At 41.0% G+C, this 7498-nt stretch overlaps 1 long non-coding RNA gene across 1 annotated transcript; it reads left to right on the top strand.

Moving 5' to 3' along the window:
* Window positions 1–1896: 1896 nt before the first annotated feature.
* Window positions 1897–6140, top strand: LOC128876627 (uncharacterized). Its single transcript, XR_008457078.1, has 4 exons — window positions 1897–2018; window positions 2102–2278; window positions 4058–4231; window positions 4356–6140. It is a non-coding gene; the product is annotated as an uncharacterized LOC128876627 (long non-coding RNA).
* The last annotated feature ends 1358 nt before the right edge of the window (window positions 6141–7498 follow it).

Here is a 7498-nt window from a genome sequence, read left to right as displayed (position 1 = left end):
AGAGAGAGAGAGAGAGAGAGAGAGAGAGAGAGAGAGAGAGAGAGAGAGATCGATTATATGCTTTCCTCAAAGCTTTGATAGTAGAATTATTTATACGTATTCGTACTGTTTTTTATACGCTATACCAAGGAAGAAAAACATCTGTCGCTAGGGTTTTTTTTTAAGTTTTCTACATTTCTAAGCGCGACACCTCTCTCGAACTGACGTTAAGTTAATCTTTCGGCTGTAAGAATATACCGAAAGTTACACCGTCATCGTGATTCCACCGGTTAATGATGTCTTCGTTCGCTGAAGAAGCAATCGTAGATTTGTGAACGTAGAGTTACGAGAAGAGCGAAATGACAAAAGTGTACGATACTCGATTGACTGCAAATCGTTAACTACGATAATTACATCTTCCGTTCTGGTTGCTTCGTTTCGAATTACATGCACACACCACTCGTCATATTTTATATGGATGCACGCATTCGTATGCAATGTATTTCCTGAATAATGGACCGTCTGCGTTATTGTAGTTGTCTCTTGAAACCTTCCACGAGATTAAATATTTAAAAATACGTACGAAAAAGACAGCAGTGTTTTAATCCACCTTTCGATTCCTGTAATATTAACAAAGAAGGTATTATTTATGAAAAATATTGGAACGTTGCTTTCTCTGTAGCGAGGAGAAAGGGCAGGGTTATCTGCTGTTGGTAAGGTACAAGTACCTTGCGATATTATGGATTCTGTTCTAATTATGGGATTTTTATTATGGAAATTTCAATCGCAATCGAAATGAAAATTAAGTATCTACATTAAAAATAATTATTTTTTTTATTGCACATATTACATTACATTACATTATTACACAAATTGATAGAAATTGTTAGTCAACGAGAATTAGTTACATTTAATAATAATAGCTTAGCTATACCAACATCGTTTTGTTCGAAGCCTTGTAATACGAAAACAATAACATCGGACGCAAGTTCTCTTGCACGAGTCTATTACGTGACATAGTTATGCTCACGCATCAGTCGTGCGGGTACGTCTAATCCCACACAGACTCGCCCACGCTCCCGAGCATCTCTAGAGCCGTTTTACGGCTGTCCCCGTTTACTATCCTCTCCGACGGAAAGCACTCTCTCCTCTCGCTTACCTTCCAACGTCGTCCGAAGCCATTCCCGCGTCTTCAGCGCAACGTTCAAATTAGGACTCTCAGGACAGAGTGTCCCATTTTTCCCTTAATACATCGCAGCGAAGAGCGGTCATGACGTTGTATCGTTCGCGAAAGGTGCCGTCAGTTGCAAGCAATCGTCCTCGGCTCTTTAATCGCTTCCCTCCTCCATCTTTTCCTTTCCTCGTCTATTTCGAATCGCTTCATCCCTTCCGGCTACGCTCGCTCGTGGGGTCGAAGTATTTTGAAATGTATCGAGTCATCCCACAATGCCGAGATCTACGAGTGCACTGAAAGCATCGTTGAGGTCTGGGTGTCGACCAACGAAAATAAATATATTCGAAGAACCACCCCTGCCAAGGTAGACTAACGACTATGTCAAATAGACAGTTCATTGCGAAACTCAACGTTTATTCTATACGTTTAAACCTTCTGATTCAAGAGCTTATAAATATAAAAAGTTATGGCTATACCAAGTGCTTTGACACTTAAATTTAAGATTTTTCAAAAAGTGGAGTTAACCATATTTTCCCTAAATTAATTTTTATTCTAACAGGAGCCAACTCCGAACATACATCGCAATGTCAGTTTATGGTCCGTGAGAGGTGAGCATCAATTGCAAGTAATCGCCTGCGATATCCAATTACCTTCCTGCTTTATCTTACCCTATTCCGTTCCGACTGTACTCGTCCACGTTCTTTCGCAACGCATCGCAGATCTGCCAACGACCGTGGCTGCAAGTTACGACGAGTGCTGCACTTTCGTCGAGCATCGTGCAGCGTTCCTGAACTTCATTAACCGAGGTAGCTGGGCGCCTGTACACGTTGGATGTTTTCGGATTTACTGGCAGAAGCGGAAACGGGTATCTTTTCTTTCTCGATCCCATCAAACTTTTTGGCACCGGCGTTGTCCCAGTTCCCGCTGATCCTTTTATTATCCGTGCAGTTTCTCGGTATTAAAGTCGGTCTTCGTAAAATCGCGAAGGCGGGACCAGATACCGGAAATGAAAACGCTTCGTCGCATCCGGCGCAGGCTTACCCCTGTTTCATCCATTACAACGTTGTCGAGGGCGCAGTGTTCCCTCTCCCCACGCGCGACGCAATAATAATTCGAAGGCCAGAGGTGAGTAAGATTCTTGCTTAGATACAAGTACCTCGTAGAAAAGCACGTGCTACATAGCAGGAATCAATTTTGATCAGGAATCACGTTTGCGTTATTTGACGTATCGTGTCGTCATTTCAGTATTATTTTTCAGTATTATTTCAGTATTATTTTTCAGTATTTATTTGAATTTATATTAAAAAGGGAATGTTTAAAAACAATGTACATTATTTCGTCGCAGTCCTCAACTTTTTTGTTTTATGTAGTTAATTGATTTGTGCGATGAACGGCTCGTACAACAAATTACTGCATACAATGAAGGCTCCGGAAGCGGAAATATTTAGGGAAGAGCTGGTACTTGGAAACAATAAAATGTTGATAACAATGGCATTTTCGTGACAACGGAATACAGAATAGAGAGAGAGAGCAGGCCATTATAATAGTAGAATGGACGCTAGAGAATTTATGACAATAGCACGAAATGTCATTGTGGTATAAATGTCAAGAGATGTCTCCTGAACTTATCCTTTCGTTTGCTACTGAATTGTTATTATTTTCAGGGTAATAAATTCAATTGCACTATCTATATCTTTTGTAGGTGACTCCAAGACCAACCGCAAATTTAATTTTATATCCCTAGCCAAAACAAACCTCAAAAACAGAAAGTAGTAATTGATACAATTACAGTTGGAATTAGTTTTTCAAGTATTATTTTGTCCACCATAGTCGTTGTGCAATCGAGTACGCAGCAACGTGGAGATGACAACTGAATTTGTCAAACAAGCTACTTGTAGTTTTCGCATAACAGAGGCCCGTCTGCGCCTCCGAGATGGCAACCGAAATGATAACCGGCGAGTAGGTTGCCGCATCATAGGGGCACTGCTGCGCCTACGCGATGGCAACCGGAATGACAAACCGGCTAGTCCAGGTTGCCGTATGATAGGCGCAGCTCTGCGCCTACGACTTAGCAACCGGGCCAACAAACAGGTTAACATAGGTTGATATCTAACAGGGGCATACTCGCGCATACTTAATGACAACTAGAATTTTGTTCAGTACTCGCTCAGACCGTATCGATCACGGGTGAGTGACTAACTTTTTCGGCCACATTTAGACACTCCATAACACCTCTTAATTCCGTCTAACAACTCCTAAAACCTCCTAACACCCTCTAACTTCTCGTAACATCTCCCAACACTTCCTGACATTTCCTGACAACTCCTAACGTCTTCTAACATATCCTAACATCTACTAACAACTCTTAATACCTTCTAACACCATTTAACACTTCCTAACACTTCTTCAAATTTCCTGAGCCCTCCTAATACCCCTCTAACAACTCTCAACAGCCTCTAACATCTCTTCATTTCCTGACCCAATTCACTTTAACTTCTTTTCATATCCTACAACATTTCCCATTAATTTCCTTTTATATCCTGAAACATTTCCCTTTAATTCCCCTCCATTTCCTGGTATATTTCCATGGATTTCCTGGTACATTTCCGCCGCAACTTTCGTTGAACTTGAGGACTTCGTCAAACTGTTCCTGAAAGTGTCCGAAGCAAATAGGGCAATTTGATTCGCCTTCATCTTAGCAACGCGAAGGGTGAACTTTCAGCGTCGGTAGACTCGCGGAAAGTTTCTTTTGTTGGGAAGTTAAGGTGCTTAAAAGTATCCCTATTTATGCTGTCGTTCCCGAGAGAGAATCCTTTTGTAACCTTTCGTGTGACAATAACGAAATAAATAATTGAATAATGATAGGAATTATTAATTCATCGCTTCGTCGGGATTGCGTTCTAGTCGTACTGTTATTGAAACAGTGGAGGCTTACAAGCGGATCAGACCGTACAAGTACTATCAACGTAGGCCATGGCGTCGATCACGATGGTATGCAGGACATAGATCACCGAAGATCTACCATTCGAAGAGAACACCACCGGAAGGCTATTATTCCCGCAGACCTGGGTACTACAGGTATGTATGAATGCTATGCAAAGTGGGCTACGGCTCAATTTAACCGACTAGATAGCGATTTTATGCGCAAAAATGAGTTGAAAATGTGGTACGAATACTTATAGGATCAAACTGTATATACTAGGTAGTCCGGATAGATGAAACAGCCTACTCACCGGCAAAAATATCGCTAACTTCCACTATTCGCTATTCATCCCATCGCTTCTAATCTCTACTACAACGGCATCGTCGCTTGTTTGAAATACGACGCACGTCTTCGTCCCCCTCGTTTTAACGAATGATCATCGCGGGACGATAAATGTTGTATCGATCCAGTATCGAGTCCAACGACGGTGACGGATTATCGTGAACAAGCTTCCACGTCTGACGATCAGGAAGCTTACGCGTGGGACATGCTTCTACACGAAATCGATAGTAGGTCATTCTAACTCGCAATGCCATTATGTGTCATCAGGTGTTTGGGACACCATTACGGTCGTTCAGGGTGTCGCTCTTAATGGAACGTAACGCTAACACTCTGGATCTTTTAACGTCATTTGGAAAGATAACGACGTGTGTTCATGCTCGAAATATTTCAGAGTGAAACGCTTTCGCTTCTTTAGGTTTTGGAAAAGAATTGTATTACTTATATCGTACGAAAATGTTTCGTTATTTAGAGATAGTTACTTAAAACGAAATGGGTCAGGTGGATACTTAAACTCGTGTTCAAATCCTCTGGAATAATGTACGATACCCGTGATGTACAGTCTCGCTAGCAAAGCAATAATCTTATCAGCCCTTAGATTCCACAACAGCAATTTACAATTAATCAAAGATAATCTAGTTAATAATGGTTATTCCCCTAAAACAAACACAGGTATAGAAGTTTGGCGTATGGTTTGTCTCTTTCATCATGCGACTGACATTCAGAGGAGATCGAGTTGTTAATACTAATTAAAACCACGATAGCAAATTGAAAAGGTAAATAAGTTAATTATTTCCAAGAATTACGATCACCTGTTCTACGCACCGATGACTACCACTCGCGTGTCACGTTCGTAATGTTACTTTTTCTAATTGCGAAATTTACCTGTTATTAACCCCCTGAGCTACCCTTCGAGATTACCGATAGATAGGTCTCACCCTACGTTTCTTAATGGAGTTTCTGGCACAAGGTCATACGATGGACAAAGATATACCACACTTCTACTAATCACTTTTTGATTACGCGCTCTAAAGAAATCGATACAACAAGAAACGCTAGAACGTTCCAGATTATTTTCTTCGCACTGCATTCAGCTATTCTGTTAATACCAAGAACACGATATGTGTGATACGATGAATAATAACTCCGACATTGTAGCATTATTTGGACTATATTATTACGCCCGTAATATTAAGCTCGAATATATATCGTCAGAGGTAATTACATCGTCGTAAATTGTATTATTTGAAACGGTGGGATTAATATGATTTGTGTAATTGGAAATTGTACCAATTTTCCATGCGACTGTAACTCGACTGTAACTCCGTGCTCCGTTAACGGATTTCACGAAAGTTCAACTAAAATTAATATCGAATTTTATTGAAAAACCATGCGTGATGCGTTCGATTCGATTGTAGCTCGATTGCCGGAGGCATTCGGACAAGGCGGTTTCGGTAATTGGATCGAACATTCGACCGCTAGTTATTGGTATAGTAATTGACGGTTAGAGTTACCTCGTCACAATTGTTTAAATTAGTAAAATGTATATGAAATAATGGTGTAGTATACTTGACGATTAATTAATTAATAATAAAATTGATTAGAACCAGTTTCATTTCACTTTTCATTTCATTTTTTGGGTCCACCTGTAGTTTCACAAGTAGACGTTCCCTTTCGAATTGTCTCGACTGACCAGTTTGATACTTACGCTCGTTTCATTTACGAAGTTTGTCGTACTCCTACATGAAATTCCAGTGATGCAATCTTGCCACTGGAATTTTGAATTACGCTGAGTTATGTCTGTTTCCACGTGCTGAGAGAACACCAAGATTTGATTTAAATTCAGCTTATCTCAGCCACTGCCGCCTTCTACACGCGAGAGAAGAATTTCTTGGATGAAAACAACTCCGTGAATGGAATATTTACGCTCGAGCAGCTTTGCATAATATCATTACCAACTGTTTCATAAAGCTTTTACAGGTAACTCCAAGGAAATCAACGTCGAAATGGTTTTCCGCTCGAACAACTATTTACGAGGCAGGCAGCAAATTATTTACTAAACGAGCAATATACAAAAATAGGAAATAGAAGAGCAGCTAAAAGGTCAAGACACTGAGAATCCGTTAATGAATTTCTTTGGGCTTGCGAATCCCTTTCAAGGAGATGTAAATTTCCGCCAAGAAACAACAATTCGCTGGGATGAAACCGCTCAGAAGGGATATCCATCCCTCCTCGTTCCCTCTTCGTTCTGATACGTCTTACGCGCGGCTGCCTCGAATTATTCGCGAGAGGCGTCTCGTGTCTCTGTCGTTTTCGGCGTTCCTGAATTTAATACCGACGATCGAGCCCTCGAAACTCGGGGAATCGTTCTCGAGGGCCAGGGCGGCGAAGAAGCAGCAAATATTGTGTTCCAGAGGAGGGCGATCTCAGCCACGCGCCACTTGTTCCGCTTTTCTTGGATTTCGAGTGCCCTCGCGCTTTCACTTTGTTGTTTCTCGTAGTGTAAAGAACGGGAAGGGGTGGGGAACGGAATGACATGAGCAACCGGGACGGAGACAGGAGAAATTCCTATCTAAACGGGAGCTTCGAGTAACGAATTCGAATCTCCTTCTGTCAGGAGGAATGAAACATATTGGTAAATAAATTTTGGTAGATGACACGTCGACTACCAGTGCATTGAATGTCGACTGTCGTACTACTTTATATCTAATTACACTTTTATGTAAGGGGCATGTTGGCACGTTGCTTTTTTCTGCGTTGTCGCAAGGCTTCCATTGGCGTATCATTTTTATTCTTTTTCTCTTGAACTTAATAATGGTGGGAACATACAAGTGAAAAAGAAAACACGAAGATTCGAAAGACGTTGTCGTTCGAAGGTTTGTTTCAGGCAGTTTTTCAATGTAGTTTTTATTTCTAACATAATAGTCAACGAACATATCGTAATAATAAATAATCGTAATAATATACAGTGCTGGTGTTGCCGTTCGCATTGTTTCGTTTTCACACTTCACCATTCGCTCGTTCGTGCGGATTTTTTCTCTCTCTCTCTCTCTCTCTCTCTCTCTCTCTCTCTCTCTCTCTCT

Source organism: Hylaeus volcanicus, chromosome 5 (genome assembly GCF_026283585.1).
Source record: "Hylaeus volcanicus isolate JK05 chromosome 5, UHH_iyHylVolc1.0_haploid, whole genome shotgun sequence".
Classification (NCBI taxonomy): domain Eukaryota; kingdom Metazoa; phylum Arthropoda; class Insecta; order Hymenoptera; family Colletidae; genus Hylaeus; species Hylaeus volcanicus.
Note: the sequence above shows the minus strand (reverse complement) of the source record. Positions and strands in the feature narration are given on the sequence as shown.